General features: G+C 43.8%; 1 long non-coding RNA gene across 1 annotated transcript; it reads right to left on the bottom strand.

Moving 5' to 3' along the window:
* Positions 1 to 11,278: 11,278 nt before the first annotated feature.
* Positions 11,279 to 18,533, bottom strand: LOC125352341. The gene is made up of 3 exons (XR_007211162.1): positions 18,382 to 18,533; positions 11,980 to 12,180; positions 11,279 to 11,368 (listed from the first exon to the last, which is right to left on the bottom strand). It is a non-coding gene; the product is annotated as an uncharacterized LOC125352341 (long non-coding RNA).
* Between the last annotated feature and the right edge of the window lie 1,292 nt (positions 18,534 to 19,825).

Below are 19,825 nucleotides of genomic sequence, written 5' to 3'. Positions count from 1 at the left end.
CTGCGATGTTTTTGAAGGCAAATGTATGGCAAGGCTATTTGGTCAAGCTGGCTCATGGGGAGCCTAGAGGAAATGGATAGAAGACCCATGACTTTCTGTAGGCCCTTACATCTTACCAGTTAATGTACTGAGTCTTTATGACAAACACACACATATGACATAGAAATATGTTTCACATATACCTACACACTCCTCATAAGTGGCAGGTTTCCTCCAAGGTGATGCTTCTGGAGCTCTGAGCCATGGTGGATTAATGACAGGACCCCAGAGGTGCCAAAATCTGAGAATGCTCAAGTCCTCTCTATAAAATGGTCCAATACTCGCACGGAGCCTATGTACATCCTACCGTACCATTTAAATCATCTCATCTATTACAAATAACACCTAGTAGAATGCTTATGTACAGATTTTTATGCTGTATTGTTTGTAATCATAAGAGAAAGTCTGTATGTGTTCAGTATGCATACAACTTCTTTTTGAATGTTTTCCTTCCCGCTTTGGTTGAATCTGCGAATGTGGAAGCAACTGTATTTGTTTCCATCAGAATGGCGACCAGCACAGGTTGTGGGACTGTGTGGTCTCTCTGACCTTTAGGTGTCCCCGCAGGAAAATGGACTTGATACCCCAACATCATAAAGTCATTCTGAGGATTCGTGGAGATCAGGATTACTCCTGAGGCAGATGGATTTGGGGAAGGTAGCACTATTCTGTTTCAGAAACACCTCTCTCACTCTCCAGCTCCCTAGGCTGGGGTGAATGAGCCAAGGACAGAGGCTTTCAGTATCTTACTAAGCCTTACTATGCCTAAGCTGAGTGCCAGTGGCTCAAGCATAGAACCCTAGCTACTCAGGAGACTAAGATATGCGGGTTATGGTTTGAAGCCAGCCAGAGCAAGAAAGTCTGTGAGACTCATATCCCCAATTAACCACCAGAAGTCTGGAAGAGGAAGTGTGCACAGAAAATAATAAAATAAAATGAGAGTATAAAATAAAATGAGTACATATTTGGGGTGCCCTCAGTGGTGTAGAGAGATAGGGACTAGGAAGAAATACACCTGACAGTTAACAATGCATTCCCCTTCTGCTTCTTTAGACTTTTCATGTACATTCCAAATCTTACCAGTTTATGTGTGATTTTTATAATAGAACACACACACGTATAACAACTAAACATGTGACAGCACCTTTTCTACCCACACTTGCACACTCCCACACAAACCCATCTTCCTACAAGACAGTCTTTCTGCAAGGTGATAGAGCCCGGGGCAGATGGTGTATCCTGGTACTGAGCTAAAGCATGCTCTGCAGGGCAGGGCCCCTTGCCCCCTCCGCCCACTTCCATGGAGATAGATAGCTATCTCAGGTGTCAGCCAAGAACACCTCCCAAGGGACCCATAAACATGTCCTTTCCAGCTTATGGAGGGGTGAAATGTCAGAATGTTTGTGATTTAAGCTACTTCAGATAAAACAAGTGCAAAAAAAAAAAAAAGAAAACCTCCAAACTCTGTATGATAAATCTAGGTAATAGCAATAAGCTTTGTTCTTTTTTTCCTACTCTTCTATTTGAAGATTCCTCCCATACTACCCCCCAGTTCAGTGGCTTGAACTCAGGGCCTGGGCATGGTCCCTCAAGGTTAGTGCTCTATTACTTGAGCCTCAGCTCCACTTCCGTATTTTGATGGTTAATTCAAGATGAGAGGCATTACAGACTTTCCCTCCTGGGCTGGCTTCAAACTGAGATCCTCAGATCTCAGCCTCCTGAGTATCTGGGATTACAGATGTAAGCCACTAGTGCCCAGCTATGTGTGAGCCTATAGATATATAGATATAGATATTTTAAGTGGGTGAGAAGCACCCCACCTGCTTCCCAGTGCCCTCTATCCATGAGATGCCATGCCTCAATGTAAACCTCTGCATTCACTCCTAAACGTTGTGTCTGATTTATGGACTTTTTTGTTGTTGTTCTTTGGCCAGTCCTGGGCCTTGAACTCAGAGCCTGGCTTCTTTTTGCTCAAGGTTAGCACTCTGCCACTTGAGCCACAGTGCCACTTCTGGCCACTTTCTATATATGTGGTGCTAAGGAGTTGGACCCAGGGCTTCATGTATATGAGGCAAGCACTCTTGCCACTAGGCCATATTCCCAGCCCTGATTTATGGGCTTTAAAACCCTCGCAGGGTGAGCTGCATTTTTCTTCCAGTGCTTCTTCCTCTCTTACATGCATATGGCATCTCACAGGCTGTGTGTCTGTGCTCTCCCCTCAACAATCAAATCTTTTCTGGTCCCTACTCTGTATCAGGCACCATGCCAAGGATCTCACTGCATGGGACAGACACTCAAGGTGCCAGTTGATAGGGAGAAGAGCAAACATATTATGATGCACCTATTCAAGTGAACGCCAGGCAGCTGTTTAAAAAGAATAAAATAAATTGATAGGCCCTGATAAGCGGAGATACCCAATTAACTGAAAAGGCAAGGCAAATTTCAACAAGACAGGTAGGTCATGATCTCCTTTCCATGAAAAGGAAAACATGTAACAGTGAGAACTGAAAGCAAAAGCCTTTTCTGTCCCAGTGCTAAGCAATACTGGGACCCAGTCATAATAGATTAGGTACTTGCTCCAGGAAATGTCTGTTCTTGGCAGATAAGACTAAACCAACCAAACACCTTACTTATCAATGTAGATAACTTGCTCATCCAAAGTCACCTCACAGGGCTCTTGCCTTTCTGGGTCCACCAATCCAAAGCAATTATGTCATAAATTCTGTCCAATCACAGCCAGCGACCTACCTTGGATAACTCCCCTTTAAAAAAAAAAATCACACTGTGCAGCCTGGAAACCCTGAAAGTATCCTACCTTAATTTCTTCATTTAAAAATACCACTAAGACTTCAAGATGTTGTTCTCCCTAACTTCTATAAACTCCTCAAATCCTCTAGCTTTGTTTGAGGAATACTTTTTCTGGGTGGTCCTTCAGGGAATCTACCATCAACAGTTGTAATTTAATATGTGCTGAGCCCTAACCTGTGTGTTGTATACATGGATCCTATTTTATTTTTGTGCTGGTACTGGGGCTTGACCTCAAGGCAATGCACTCTTGCTTAGAGCTCCAGGCTGACTCTTTACAACTAGAGCCACACCTCCACTTCTGGCTTTTTAGTGGTTAACTAGAGATAAGTGTCTCTCGGACTTTTCTGCCCAGGCTGGTTTAGAACCAGGATTCTCAGATCTCAGAGTAGCTAGGATTATAAATATGAGCCGCTGACATCTGGCAATCCTACTCTTTAATGAGATTTTTTTTTTCTTGCTGGTCCTGGGGCTTGAACTCAGGGCCTGTCCCTGAGCTTTTTCCCTCAGGGATAGTGCTCTACCACTTGAGCCATACTTTTACTTCTAACTTTTTTGGTAGTTTATTGGAGATAAGAGTCTGATGGATTTTTCTGCCCAAGCTGGCTTCGAACAATGGTCCTCAGATCTCAGCCTCCTGAGTAGCAAAGATTACAGGATTACCAGTACCCAGCTTCCATGAGATTTTTTTTAAGCCACTGTTCCCATTTTGCAGATAGAAATTGAGGTCTGAAATTGGAACAAGTTGTCAATTATTACACAGGGAATAGAGGCAGAGTCCACATCAAATCCAATGAGACTGGAGCCTGAGTGTAGCAACTTCATATTGTCTCTGTTGTAGTCTTTATGTCTGTGTGATGAATGCCTTAAAAACCACTAGCATCTATTTTGCCTATTAATCTCCTACATGCATAAGGTTGAGTGGGAACAGTGTTCCTCTGCCCCACACAGTGTCAGCAGAGACTGTGAATGCTGACAGCCGGGATAGCAGGGTTGATGAGACTCTATGGAATGTTGGCCTGTTTTGGAGTTGGGCATGAATTGCAGATCATGCAAGAATGCAGCTGGGGCTGAGATCGACCCGTCTCAGCTCTTTGTGATACCTTTATGCTCCTTACCACTGATTGGTTAAAGAAGGGGACAGATGGCCCTGCCCTGGCTGTGAGTGATAAAAGGGGAATTTGATGGAGGTTCTGGAGAAGTGTCCCTTCATCTCAAAAAAGGATGAGGTGAGATGGCACTGTGGCTCATGCCTGTAATCCTAGCTACCCAAGAGACGGATAATATCTGGGGACTGAGGTTTGAAGCCAACCAAGGCAGGAAGTTTTGTGACTCTGATCTCCAATTAACTAGCAAGAAGCTAAAAGTGGAGCTGTGGTGCAAGCGGTAGGTACCAGCAGTCTTGAGCAAAAAAGCTAAGTGACAGCACCTAGGTCCTGAGTTCAAGCCCCAGTACACACACACACACACACACACACACACACACACACACACACACACACACACACACACGGAGAGGTTAAGGTCTTCTCTATAGATTTTCCATGGTGGACCAACGGCAGCCATCCCCAATGGCAGCCTGGAGGGAAAGACACTGAGAGGATGGGCCAATAACTTGAGGATGGCAGAGCAGAAATATGGGATGAACTTGACTCCTTGATGAAGTATTTTGAGACTGAATCAGCCAGCTCTGGAAACACTCTAGTTCTGAGATTCCTGAGTGAAATAAGATTTCATTTATGTATTCACCAATTGAGCTACACACAGCCAAAAGCTTTGTAACAAGTACAGCATAAGAGTTGTTTGTGACATGCTTTTTAACTTAGTTCAAGTGTCTCCCACTTAATGTCACTAAAGTGTTTCTAAAAAAAACCCCATGTTCTTGGTGAAAATGTCAGGAGGGAACCTATTATATTAAATAGGAAAGTCATTATATTAAATAGGAAAAATTATAATGCATTACGCATCAGTCAAAAATCTAGCCAAGTTCTTAAAACTTTGCTAAGACTTTGTAATATGCCTACGTGTGTTTAAAAACTCATGTATAGAACACAGGAGGAGCTTCAAGGGAGCAAACCTAGTCTGTAGGATGGAATAATGCTATCGTTCCATGTCCAAACCCATGAGATGTGCAACACCAAGAGCGAGCCGTCCTGTAGACTATGAATCGTGGGTGTTACAGTATGCTGGTAGAGGCCCATAATGACAACAAACACACCCCTCTGTATGGGGTTCTGACAGAGGAGGTGGCTGCCCATGTGTGGGGACATGGAATGCATATGTGAAAGTTTCTATGTATGGAAATCTTTGTAGCTTCTATTTCGTGTGTGTGTATTGTGTGTGTGTGTGTGTGTGTGTGTGTGTGTGTGTGTGTGTGTGTGTGTGTGTGTACCCAAAAGGACTAAAAAATAAAGCCTAGCCAGGTAGCTCACGCCTATAATACTAGCTATTCAGGAGGAGGAGATCTGAATTTGGAGGTTAAAATCAGCCCAGGCAGACAAATCCAAGAGACTCTTTTCTCCGGTTAGCCAGCGAAAATTAGGAAATGGAGGTATAGCTCAAGTGACAGAGCATCAGCCTGGAGTGAAAGGGCTACGAATGAGTGTGAGGCCCTGAATTCAAGTCCCAATACCTGTATTCTCTCTCTCTCTCTCTCTCTCTCTCTCTCTCTCTCTCTCTCTCTCAAATAAAGCCTATTAAATTAGGCTGTCAAATGCCTAACATCACCTCCAGGTTACTAACGTTTAAAAGAGTTGTTGTGCATTCACCTTGGTGCACACCTATACACATGCACAGCACGTGACCTCTCTTAGGGCTAGCAACAGCCCCAACACATGACCGCCTCCTTGTCATGGTTGGGTGTTTGTTTTTTTTTGAGATAATGAATCTTAATATTTTATTTGATTCAATGAATAATGCACTGCATTTATCACTTGAACAATTCATAAGTGAAAAGGTGAGATGCTTGATATTCTCACCACTGACATTGTGTATTATATTTTATATTTATATTATAATTGTGTGTCATATTATTCCGCATTACATTTCTGCACTTCTTTGGTATATGTGTTTCCACTATGGGACACCTACATTTGTTCTATTAATATGAATTTTTCCCCAAACTGTCAGGTCTAATAACTTTTTCTTTTCTTTTTCACAGTTTGTACTACTTTTCACCTCAATGTACTACCATAGTAGTATGTTAAAATACAAACAAGAAAACTCAGTGTTGCTGATACAGACTATTAAAAATAACATGTAATGCTAAACCAATATTATCAACATTAGCATTACCAACATGTAGTGCTAAATAATGAAATAACTCCTCTGAAGAAATAATATCAATTTTTCCTTAAACTATCTAAAAATTTATAAAGCTGACTCCATAAATCAGCATAAGAATATATCAGAAAATAATGTATGTTAATATAGAAGTCACTTGTAAGCTAACATCACTAATACAATATGCCAAGAGAAAACTATGCCATCGCTCCCCCATCTTCCCTTGTAAAGATTTACTCTTTGTAATAACCATCAGGTGGCCCCTTCCTTGACAACCAATGGACTATTAGATGTCCCTAGATTTTGGGCCATCTCTCAGCAGCGTCTGCCCTGTTCGACTTACAATTATCCCTTCCCATCCTTCATTATAACAAGGCCTGAAAGAATGCCACCCAGTTGCTATGTCCCAAAGTACTGCTTCTCCAGGTAGTGGCTGCCAGGTCTTTAAATAGTAATTATCTCGGACTCATCATTTGCATCAGTCTGGAGAAGAAAGAGAAGGAGGGCTCATTACCCAAGCCTGCAGCTCTTGGTGTTGCTGGATATCAGGCAGCAGTGGCACAATCTGCTCTGTGGTGGGGCTCTCCAGGGGGCACCCCAGCCTCTCCTTGGACAGGCTCCCCACTGTCTTCAAGTTGCACCTCTTCAAAACTTTGCTGCTCCTCCATGACTTCCATCTTCGGGGGAAGGGCCTGACAGGTCTGAGGGGGCCTCAGCAGCAAGAGTCTGGGTAGCTGCCAGCATCTGTCCTGGCATGCAGTGCTTTCACCTGCAAGGTGCAACAGCCGCTCCTGCGGCTCCTTCTTCTTCTCCCTCTTCTCCTGGGAGAGTCGGTGGACGCACTCATCTTCCTCCTGATACAGCTCATCCAGGACTTCCGTCTGTTCTTTACAGAAAACTAGGGGAAATGTACACACTCCCCTATTATGTAACTGTACCCCTTTTGCACAACACCTTGTCCAAAAAATTTAATTAATAAATAAATTCAAAAAAGAAAAGAAAACTAGGGACTCCCGTGGCTGTGATGTGTTCTGACAGCTGGCTGCATCGATGGTGGAGTCATCCACTTGATCCTGGTGGTCCACCTTGTCAGGCAGGTCGTGGATGAAGCACATTTACAGCTTCCCTCTGGGCACCTGTGTGTCCTGATTCCTGTCCACAGACACACCGTGGTTCCAGCTGTGGGGGAAGCGGGCCTGGCGCTCCAGCGTTCTCTGGCACTGGACAGCCAGGTTGGCCAGGCACCGGCAGTGGGCCTGCTGCTCCTGCAGCTGCTGGCTGAGCTTCGCCTTCTTTGATTCAGCCGCTGCTGGCACTTGAAGGTTAAAATCCCACATGGTGGTGGGTTGTCTACGTCCTCTGGAACAGACACATCAGGGGGAGTCACCTCCCCACCCTTTTCTTCTTCTTTGCTCATCACTTCACCTTCCCTAAGGAAAGCCAGGAAGCTCTGCTGGGCCTGCAGCTGCTCTTTCTCCTGTTTTGTTGCTTCTGGGCACTTTGGTGTGTTCTGTAACTTTTGAGGGACCCTCTGGTCTCCCATCTTTCTCTGCCCCTGCTCCTGCTTCAGCGGCTCCAGCAGCTGGGTGTGCCTCAGCAGGAGCTGCTGCAGGGCCTCCTCTCTGAGGTCAGCTGTTGATTGTAGACCACGGGCTGATCACAGGCAGCTTTGAGCTCCTGCGCTGGGCCAGGAACTGGTCATGCAGCTCCTGCAGAATCTGATCCGCTTGTCTCAATCTCAGCCATCTCTTTCCATTCCTCTAGCTTCTCTCCCTGCTTCAGCTTCTCCTGCAGATGTTTCTTTGCCTGCTGCTCTGGATGCAGGATGCTGGTGAGCTCCTCCTTCTCACCACTCAGTCTATAGAAGGCTTCCTACAGATAGGCCAGCTGATCTTTCAGCTCTTGGCTGTGTATGAGTGTGCATCTCATGCTCTCAAAGATCTTGTGTTGATCCCATTCCTCGGCCTTCTCCAATATCCACAGCCGCCGCTGCTGTTCCAGGTTCTAGAGACTGGGGCTCTGGTTTTCTTGTATCTGGAAGTGAAGCTGTTCCTCCAGGTTCTTGAGCTCCTTCTGCAACTGGAAGGCTGGGGCCTGCAGCTACTGCTCAGCATGAGATGGTTCTGCAGGGGTCTGTGGAGGTGGCAGCTCTGTCAGCTACTTTCTCAGTTCTACCAGGTTGGTCTCCAGGTCCAACACCTGCCTTATCCCTTGCTCTTTCTCCTCTCGCAGAACCTTCTCCTTCTTCATGGAGCTCTCTACCCTCAGTTCCTCCACAAAGGTGTCTCTCTCCAACTTTAATGTTGTCACCAGTTCTTTTTTGCCATCTAGTTGTCTTTCCAACTCTGCCCACTCCCCTAGTGCTTGTTGACACTTGTGAGTTTTGATCTTCATGTCGGCCCTCTGTGTCAGGAGCACTTCCAGCCTCTCCTGCCGCTTGGTGTTCTCTTCCTCCAGGTCTTCATAGCTTCTGGCCTCTTTCTGGAGCTGCAGCTTCACATGATTCGGGGCTTTTACGAGCTCTAGGTTGTTCTTCTTGGTCTCATTCTGCATGGTGGAGACCCCAGACAGTGTCATCTCTACCTCTGTCATGCACTGCTGGGAAGCCTGCAGGCAACTGAGAAGACGCTCCTGCTCCAGTGCTCTTTCATCGGCCACCTGCTGCATGTGGGCCAGGGCAGATTGTAAGTCGAATTTTTTCTGAAACCAGTGTCTGTATTGATGGCTCGTGGAGCTCCAGCTCTGTTTCCTGTGCTTCCCGCACATAGGCCATCTTCTCATTCTTCTTCCCCTGTTGATCCTGCAGATCTTTCCTTTCTTGCTTCAGTTGTCTGATCTCACTGCAGAGCTGCTGGTTCCGTGTTCTGCTGGAGTTCGGGAAGCAGGTGTTGGTAGCACCTTTCCAGGTCCTTGGTGTTACTGGAAGCTGTGGCGCTCTGGACCCTGGCAGCTCTGACTGTGCCCAGTGAAGGGGGAGGCTCAGGGTCAGTGTGGTCTTTGGCCTCAGCCTCAGTTGAAATACAGTCCCCAGCAGTGTGTGTCTTGGGGTTCCCTCCCTTTTCAGTGTTCTTCCTTTTCTTGGATTTGCAGGTCCACCAGGACAATTTCTCTGCTGGTATTCCTGCAGTAGTTTCTTTCCAGCAGCTATTTTTTTTTTGTCTTGTTTGTTCAGACATCCCAGCGCTGGGACCGTGAAGATGTGAGGGGAGCGGGGGACACCTCCCAGGCTCTCTGAAATCACCTCTACTCACCACAAGCTCTGACTGTATCTCCTACTGTGTCTCCAAAATCACCTCAATTCTTGCGCTCACCACTTACCACCTCTACCTCCCTCAACTGCTGATAGTGGGATAAGCCAATAAAGCAGTAGCTTGCTGCTGGGCAGCATGGAATGTGGGCGTGGCCCCAAGTCTTACATCCCATTTCTCAGAGAGAAATAAGAAAAATAGAGGGCATGGCCAGAGTCTTGTGATTCAGGCAGAACCAGAATGGGTGGAGCTGTGATGGGAGCTGCTCCTGCAGCCCCTCCCACACACAACCCTGTCCAGTTTGGTTAGGGGAAGGGTGAGATCCGCTCTTGCTGGATAGGTGCATTGTTTTACAGGTCACCTTCCATAATGCAACTGTGGTCACCTGGAGAACATAAGTGGGTTCTGTTATGCTGCTGCCCTAGACCTTCCTGTGTTGCACATCACCATAGCCAGTCAACCCTAATCCTAGGGCTCTGAAAGTAGATGAGCAACCAGAGTTCCCACCAGACTTCCAACTGCTCCTCAGGAAGTGGCACCAAGAAACACAGCCATCTGCCCATATCCAGTGTCTTCAGGTCTTCGCTCCATGCAGAAAGAGCTCTATTGTTCTGACTGTATTTGCTGACACTTGTATTCTGATCAGGGTGCCACTGAGGTTCTTTTATTTATTTATTTATTTATTTATTTATTTATTTATTTATTTATTTTGCCAGTCCTGGGCCTTGGACTCAGGGCCTGAGCACTGTCCCTGGCTTCTTCCCGCTCAAGGCTAGCACTCTGTCACTTGAGCCACAGCGCCGCTTCTGGCCGTTTTCTGTATATGTGGTGCTGGGGAATCGAACCTAGGGCCTCGTGTATCCGAGGCAGGCACTCTTGCCACTAGGCTATATCCCCAGCCCATCCACTAAGGTTCTTAATGGCCTTGATGCAACCTGTTCTTATAGTTGCTCTGGGACTGGAGGGTTCAGAGACATCACAGGTATAAGCTCTCCTTCATGATTATTGGCCATGCTACACACCTAGGCCATGCATAGCAAACATTTCCAAGTCTAAAGGGAATTTGAGGCAGTGGAAATCATTTCCTTTATACAGTTCAATGAGATCTTACCATAGTATACTTTCCACACACTTTGGCTGGTGATCGCAGAGGATTCAGAAACACAGTCATAAGAGGAATGCTGCTCCAGAATAAAGTCAATCTGTTAGTAGAGCAGTCAACTAACCAGCTGCATCCACATAATGTCCAATGTGTCCAGAACCCAGGTTCTAGGGCAGCCCTCTACCATTCCAGAACCCTTGAACATCTACTTCTGCACTGGAGTGATTGGTTGTCCTCCAGTGATTGGCTGGAGCAATGCATGAGTCCAGACTGGGAAGGTGTAGGCAAGGCCCAGGCATTTTTGCTGCCTAACTATCTGTTGGCTAGACGGAGCACCCTCCTCACTTCAAAACATGGTACTCCTGATTCATGATGGACGCCTGATGCATGTGTGACACACAATGACCGGTTGTGTGTGTTGTTTTTTTTAAAAAATCTTTGTTTTATTTAATTTATTAGTGTGTTCTTTATTTGTAGGTGATATATTTATTTATTTATCATTTGGGTTTAGAAGGAAGGGAAAAATACAATACCAATTGTATTATGACTATGTTTAGAAACACATGCAATGACAAAATGGCACCTGTAATTAAAAAAGCATGTCCTGAGCATGCTTCTTCTTTTCTCTGCTCCTCTCTTCCATAGTCAGACCTCTTCCAGTCTTGCTGAGATTGTCCAGTGTTGGCTGCACATTGAGGCAACATGTCCAGGTTCTAGGCAGAAAGAATGAGGAATGGGCTCAAAGGACAAAGGAGGCAGCCATCAGGGTCTGTCCCTGGAGTCTCTCTCATTGACCCCCGCCTGCATGTTACCAGCCAGAGTCTCTTGGTACAGAAGGCTGTGTGTCACATACAGTTACCTTTTCTGTACTTCTACACTTCATTCTGATTTCCTGCCAAGTTTATTTGGGATAGAGTGAGCAAATTTCTCCCCAAGACAATTTTAAGATACTCTACCATGTTCTAGGGACATACATAAAAATGTTATCCTATATAAACATTTGCCAAAGAGAGGCATTGTTATTCATATATACACAGCAGAGAATGTGGTATAATATATGCATATCTATACATATGTTCATGTGTGCATATGTGTCGATATATATGTATATACATATACATATGATCGAGTTTAGGTACTAAACTAAGTAATTCTGGGAAAAACGTAAGCCAGAGAAAACTCTTCAGGATATACCTGACTACTGGGGAAATCTTTTCTGACCCACACTTGTATAGTAAGCATGCCACTGTGTAGGTATGCCATAATTCATGTGTCTTGGCCACTACTGTTGAGCATTTAGAATGTTTCCAATTTTTCACAAATTATAAACAAGGCTGCATCCAACACCTTAACACAAACTTCTTTACCCAGTCATCTGATTACTTCTTTGGTATAAATTAAACACTGGAAATAAAATTGGCAGGCTGTAGATTCTACAAATATAAACTTAAAAAAATAATACGTATTGCCAAATTGCCCTCCAGAAAGCATGGGCCCACTCACCTTCTTCTCCCTTGCTGGAACCATGAGCATGGATCACAGTGACGCCCGGGCCCACTTCGATGGAGAGGAGGATGGATGTCTCTGTTCACATAGCCTTTAGAAGCAGAGAGCTTCATAATTCAGACACCAATTACATTTGGAAATGAGATTAGCACATAGAATCTTCTCATCTGTCTTTCTGGGTGTTTCAAGGTTCCATTGCTGGGTAGATGAGACAATAAAACAAAAACCAGTGAGACGAAGTCAATGTGGATACAGGGCATTTACCTTGACAAATGTTGCCATTTAAGACCAACTTTCAGGGCAGTTTGCTCAGCTCTGACTTAAAGGAGCATCGCCGTGCTCCTTTCACAGTTTCTCTCCATTAGTGGCCCTTCTCTCTGCCGTGGAACCCTTAATCTCATTAGCTCCCTTCTCAAAAGCATCTCATAAAGTCCCACCCCAAACCTGCTCTTGAGAATGATGTTCAGCACCTCATCAGGACAGTTGCAGTGTTTAAAACTTCCTAACAGCAATGGCATCAACAATAATAGAAACACTAGCACTCTTTTAGTGCAAAAGCAGTGCTCAGTGTTTAATTTTCAGTTGAGGGGGATGAAAAAGTTCTGGAGATGGATTTCAGAGTGGTTGTACAATAGTATAAATGTTTTCCATGCCACTGAATTAGACACACAAAGGTGGTTAAAAGGTAAGTTTTATGTTATTTATTTAACATAAAATTTAAATGAAAAAGCAAATCACTAAATTCTAGCCAGGCACAGTGACCCCTGCACTTCAGAGACTGATATAGGAGGATCATGAGGCAGCAAGAATGCATCTAAAAAACAAGCAAATAAAACAAAAGATAAATGAAAAACCTCCCACAGACTTCTGGTCCAGCATGTAAGTAGCTAGAAGTTTTTACTATATTCTAACAAGTAAACCACTGGACTGGAAAATCAGCTCTTCGTAGGTCCATCAGAAAAGTAACGCACAAGACAGACAGCTCTCTACCTCCCAAGTGGACAATGACAGACACACGCAAAGACCCACAACTTACCTGAACAAGTGCCAGAGCAGAAAGACCTGACAGATAATTGCTGAAGGCTCAGTGTAGGGAGTCTGAAAGTCAAAACCTGAAGGGGAACTTCTCACGGGGGCAGGGGTGGGAGTGGGAGGACATACTTCTGTGAGTGTTACCTCCAGGAGCTCTACCAGGTTCTCCAGTGAATATCAGAGCAAAGTATCCTCACAATTCCTACAAGGGGTGGGGAAAAGGAGTAATCACAAAATACACCAGAGCAATCTCTTCTTCATTATAAGGCCTCTTAATTGCTTTCCTATATAATACCAACAATGAACAAATGGAATCTGAAGATAAAAATACAGTACTGTTATTACATGAACACTCAAAATAAGATACTCAGGTATAAATCTACCAAAATATATGCAAGATGTAAATATATAGATATATAAAGATGTCTGTGTCTTGCATATATAAGACATATACACATAGATATTATCTTACATATGTAAGATATATCTTACATATATAAGAGAGAACTACAAAACTGATTGAAAAAACTAAAGAAGAGGCTAGGAATGTGGCTCCGTGGTAGAGTGCTTGTCTAGCATGCATGAAGCCCTGGGCTCGATTCCTCAGCACCACATAAACAAAAAAAGCTGGAAATGATGCTGTGGTTCAAGTGGTAGAGTGCTAGCCTTGAGCAAAAGAAGCCCAGGCCCTAAGTTCAAACCCCAGGATTGGCAATAAATAAATAAACAAATAAGCTAAAGAAGAAAATTAAAAAGAAAAAAAAAACAGAAAAAGCTAAAGAAGAACTAAACCAATAATCAATGGAGAGACATTCCATGTTCATGGATTTAAAAAAGGCTCAATATTGTCACCATGTCATTTTTTTTTAACTTGGGCTATAGATTAAGTGCAATGTCAGTTGAAATCACAGCAAGTTAGTTTGTGGGCATCAACAAACTATTTACATGAAACAAAGACCAGAAGAGCCAATATAATATTGAAAGATAAGAGTAAAGTTAGAGGACTGACACCAATTGCTTTCAATAAAAAAGCAAAAAAAATGCTTTCAATATAAAGCTACAATAATTAGATTTGTGTGGCCCAGGTGAAAGAATACACAAACAAATCAATGGATGAGATTGGAAAGCCTAGAAATGGAATGACTGAATTTTACCAAAGATGTAAGGCAATACAATAAAGAAAAGATTGACTTAAAAATTATGCTAGAACTGGACATACACATAGAGAAAAACCATGAGCATCGGCACAAACCTTACACACTCCTCACCAAAATTAACTCAAGCTGAACCACAAATCTCAAGCTATTAAATTTGAAGATAACATAGGAAACCAGGCACCAGTGGCTCATGCTTATAATCCTAGCTAATTAGGAGGCTAACATCTGAGGATGTGGTTTGAATCTATCAGACGCTTATGTCCAATTAATCACAGAAAAATCTGGAAGTAGTAGCTCAAATAGTAGCACCCAAGATCAGAGTTCAAGGCACAGGACCAACAAATAAATAAATTAACATAGGAAAAAATCTAGATGAGTATAGTGATGACTCTATAGGCCTCAACACCAAAGGTTCTAGTGAACCATGAAAGTAAGCATTCATGAGCTGTTGGGAAGTGATAAAGGACAGAATGATAAAGGGGGTCAGAGTGATTAAAATACATTGCAAGCTGGGCACTAGTGGCTCACACCTGTAATCCTAGATACTTAGGAGGCTGAGATCTGAGGATCATGATTCAAAGAAAGCTCAGGCAGGAAAGTATGTGAGACTCATCTCCATTTAACCACCAGAAAACCAGAAGTGGTAGATCAGTAGCTTTGGGAGAAAAACTCAGGGACAGCACCCAGGCTCTGAGTTCAAGCCCCAAACCAAAAATAAATAAATAAATAAAAGGAAGGACGGAAGACATTGTAAATATGTGTGGAAAGGTAACAACAAAGTCTCCCTCCCCATATAACTAATATAAGCGACATACTACAGAAAAAAAAGGGGGGGGCTGGGAATATGGCCTAGTGGCAAGAGTGCTTGCCTCATATACATGAAGCCCTGGGTTCAATTCCCCAGCACTACATATATAGAAAATGACCAGAGGTGGCGCTGTGGCTCAAGTGGCAGAGTGCTAGCCTTGAGCAAAAAGAAGCCAGGGACAGTGCTCAGGCCCTGAGTCCAAGGCCTAGGACTGGCAAAACAAACAAACAAACAAACAAAAAAGACTTGGGGTGGGGAGTGAAGAAAGGGAGGGAGGGTGAACAAATGTAATCATTCTATTCAGTACACACTATATGGAAAATGATTTATGAAACTAGTGGGCAGGGATGGGAGAGGGAAACTCAGGGAAAATGAGGAAAGGGGTGTCATTGGCTCACGCCTGTCTGTCTAATCGACTCTGGAGGCTGAGGTCTGAGGATCACAGTTCAAATGCCAGCCTGAGCAGTAAACCCAGTAAAATGCGTATCTCCAATTAGCTACCAAAAAAATCCAGAAAAGGAGCTGTGGCTCAAGTGATAGAGTGTTAACTGTGAGCACAAAAGCCCAGGGACAGTGCCCAGGCCCAGAGTTTAAGCCCCAGAAATGGCACACACATACACACAAAGGAAATGTCCTAATTACCTGATTTATAAAATGGTAACCACTCTATACAACACCTTATTAAGAACAATAAAATTATATTTTATAAAACAATAAATATGCAAAGAAAAAATAATTGGTAAGCTGGACTTTATTAACAAGTAAAAGGACTGCTATATAAAAAATGGTGTCAAGAGCTGGAAAATGAAAATGACTAGAACATTTTCAAAAGACAGATGTGATTAAAAAAAACTAGTATATAGAACATGCAAAGATCTATTAAAATTCAACAATAAGAAAAGAACCTGATTTAAAACTGGTTAAAAGACCTGAATATACACACTTCACTAGAGAAACACATGGATGGATGCTCTACATAATTTGCCACTGTGGAGATGCAAGTCAAAACAAGCTACCAATGCACATCTTCACAGATGGTCAAAATAAAAGACACTGACAACACAAACGCTGTGATGAGCAACAGGAGCTTCCATTCATAGTGTTAAGAACAGAAAATGATATATCCCCATTGGAAGAAAGTTTGGCATTTTCTTATAAAACTCAACATTCTCTTATCATATTATAGAAGTGTTGGAAGTAACCAAGGTGTCCATCAGTAAATGATTTGACAAATAAACTCTGGCACATCTAAACACTAACTCAATGCTAAGAAAAAAAATGAGCTTTTAAGACATTAAAATACATACAGAAGTCTCCCTCCCTCCCTCCCTCCCTTCCTTCCTTCTTTCCTTCCTTCCTTTGCTTGTCCTTGGGCTTAAACTCAGGGTCTGGGGCATTGTCCCTGAGCCTCTTTGTGCTCAAGGCTAGCACTCTACCACTTGAGCCACAGTGCCACTTCCAGTTCTTTGAGTAATTTATTGAAGATAAGAGTCTCACGGGGACTTTTCTGCCCTGGCTGGCTTCAAACTGCAGTCCTCATATCTTAGCCTTCTAAGTAGCTAAGATGACAAGAGTGAGCCACCAGCACCCAGCCATATAGAAGATTTTTTTATCCACATTTTTATAGCATCAATTAGTTACAAGGGGAGGTTGATTTTGTCATGTGTACATGCACACACAATGTACCTTGATCTGATTCACCCTGTCACTCTCCTTCATTCCTCCTCCTCTTATTCCTAAACCACATTCAACAATTGGCTTCATTTTCATTCATGTTATATAGAAGTCTTACATGCAAATTATTAAGTGAAAGAAGCTCATAGGAGAAGGCTACATTCTATATAACATTCTGTAAAGCACAAATATAGAGATAGTAAAAGGACTGGTGGTTGCTAGGGCTTAAGATTGAAGGCATAAAGAATGCATGGGAAGATAGAGTAGTAAATGCATGTTACTCTACACTTACAAATATATATTATACATTTGTCCAAGCCCATAGAAAGTCCAACACCAAGAGTGAGTGAACTTAATGTAAACTATGGACTCAGAGTGATAATGTTATAGCCATATAGATTTATTGATTCTAATAAATGCACTGCTTTGCTATGAGATATTGCTAGATGTACATAAGAACAGAATGTAGATCAGAAACTTCTGTACTTTCCATTCAATTTTGCTTTGAAGCCAAAAGTGTTCTAAAAAAAAATAGTCTACTAAACAGAAATCTAAGGACAAAGAAGCTAGCATTTACTGCATGCCAGGCACTAAATCCATATAATTTAATCTTTACAACAACCTTATGAGGTGACTTTATTACTAGGTTGGCTGCATTTCTTTGAGTGAAACTCTCTCTATAGAAATTGACCTGAATAGGATTTCAGAAATCTGAGATTTGACCACGATCCACCATGCCTAAAGGGCAAAGTTATGAGGCAGAGGTTACTTAAAGAATTTTCATGCCTCCCACCAAAATCCTGTTTGGATCTTTTTGTTGTTGTTGTTATAGCTTGGACTGCAATGTAGGAGGAGAATAGTGTTACAGAAACAAGCTGAGCAGGTTATCTAGGTAAGAGATGATGACCAGAACCTAGGTGCGGTGGCACATGTAATCCCAGCTACTCAGAAGGCTGAGCCCAGAGGATCGCTTGCGTCGGGGAGTTCTGGGCTGCAGTGCGCTACGCCGATCAGGTGTCTGGGCTCAGTTTGGCATCAATATGGTGACCTCCCTGGAACAGAACACCAGGTTGCCTAAGGAGGGGTGAACCGGCCCAGGTCGGAAACAGAGCAGGTCAGAGCTCCCGTACTGATCAGAACCTAGGCAGTAGCTTGGAGAAATGGAAGATTTAGGGGGAAGAACCCACCAGCCCAGGCCTAAAAGTATAACCAGGGCAGCAAGAAGGGTATCCAGGGTGATTCACCCAACTGCCATGCCTCTTCCATGTCCATTAGGCATTCTGACAGCAAGCCACCAATAGTTACTCTGACTGACCTAAGCAGAACAGAAGTAAACTTAAATGATACTGTTAGGAGAATACAAGGACCAGGTTATGGGCAAACTGAAGTTTCATATGTCCCCACTGTAATGAGCAGTTGTAATACTGCTTGGTCCACGGGCCTCTATTGGGGCCCTATTGCTCTACTGGGGCTTATCTGCCTGCCTTGAGGTTTTCTAGAATCCATAGGAAGACTATTTGGCCTGTGTGCAGAAGTACATAGAAATTACTGTCCCCAGAGGGTATGGAATAAGGAAAGACCTAGTAAATAAGTGCTTAATGTTCTTATTGCCTCTCAGGGGTCTCAGGAAAAAGTCAAGCCTCCATTTGCATTAAGAGGAAACTGGACAGTGTGTTCTTTGTAGTCTTTCCCCTATCCCTCTATTGTTCACTTTTTTCACATATATACTTCCTGGGGTCTCCTGCTGAACAAATCACGTCGAACTGAGATTCTCCACAGGCTCTTCTTTTAGAACATCCCAAAAATAAAGAAGAGATTCTGCAGCAAAAAAAAAAAAGATAAAAATCAAAATAAAAGACTGGCCTAAGAGGGCTTCTCTGATCTAGGGAAGCACTAAACATGGTGGGCAGTCCCACTGAGTCTTCTCATTATAGAGTCTGGATACTATCTCAGCCACCTTAATGCAGGCACATGAATTTCCTGTGACTGCTGCCCCTTCATGCAAGCCTTCTTCTTTTCCTTATGTTACTTGCTTTCTCTATCTCCAGAGTGTGGGTTGTAGGGACTGCTTTCTCTGCTCCGGCTCAAATGCTTATTCCTTTCTCTCTTATTACCCTCGTATCGTCCTCTCCCCCAACCCTCGGCCTGCAGGTCTGTCGGGGTGAGACGTAGGGGCGTCTCCGTCCTGGCGTGCGCGCGACCCGCGTGGCAATGTGACCGTTTTCCTACCTACGTACATAGACCACGGAGTCAGCTTCTGAGAGCGAACTAACTTTATTGAGAGAGGGGCAAGGGTAGATGATCGGGGGAAGGGGGTTGGCCAGGATTCCCATAGGCCAAAAGGCTGTCACTTGACCTCCAAGGGGCTGGTCACTTGACCTCCAAGGGGCTACGTCACTCTGAGCGCGCCAAACCAGGGCGGGGCTGGTAGGCGCCAGGCTGGCTGCCAGCTAAGTCGGGGGTCTCTTTGCCCGACCGGTTTCTCCGGATTCCAATGTAGAGAGGATGGAAGGGTTGCATTCCCCAGCTGGGGGAGGTGCATCAGGCCCCTTCCATCTAGGGGGGAAGATGGACCCCAACAGTGGGTGAGTGTACCTAATTGGTTAAGCCTAGGTCATCTGTCCATCTTGTAGCTGCAAGGGAGGCAGGGAAACTGAACACATCTTTGAGACTTCCAGAATCTGAAGTGATGTTTCTACCTTCATCAAGATTCATACTATACATGTAGCAAAGGAGTTCAGAAGCAAGGGTAGCCCCCAAATGAAAAATGTCCACTCCATATATCATATGGCCTTGATACTTTACACTAGATGAAGCATCCAGTACCAAATCAGAAGGTCCAAGTATTTCCCTGACCTTGACTTCCCTTTACCAAGTTAAAGTTCACTCTCATAGTATTCAGAAGAGCCTCACCAAGTCCAACCCCACTAGATAACCTAAGGCCAGAATCACAAAGAGTTGTCATAATTTCCCTGTCTTCCTAGCTTTCCTTTTCAGCCAGCTTGCTCTGCCTTCTGCTGAGCTCTGAAGTGTAATTCAAAGGTCTGAGCAGATCTGCTCCTGTCTAGTCCAGCTCTCAGGCCAATTAACAAGAGCTTCAATCTGAGACAGGAGAGTGGGTGATGTTTAGGAGGTTATTATTAGAGGTAGCTCTGCAGCTAAGCTATTGGGA

Source organism: Perognathus longimembris, chromosome 6, assembly GCF_023159225.1.
Source record: "Perognathus longimembris pacificus isolate PPM17 chromosome 6, ASM2315922v1, whole genome shotgun sequence".
In the NCBI taxonomy this organism is placed as follows: domain Eukaryota; kingdom Metazoa; phylum Chordata; class Mammalia; order Rodentia; family Heteromyidae; genus Perognathus; species Perognathus longimembris.
The sequence above is the reverse complement of the archived record's forward strand: the minus strand, read 5'-3'. Positions and strand labels throughout refer to the sequence as shown.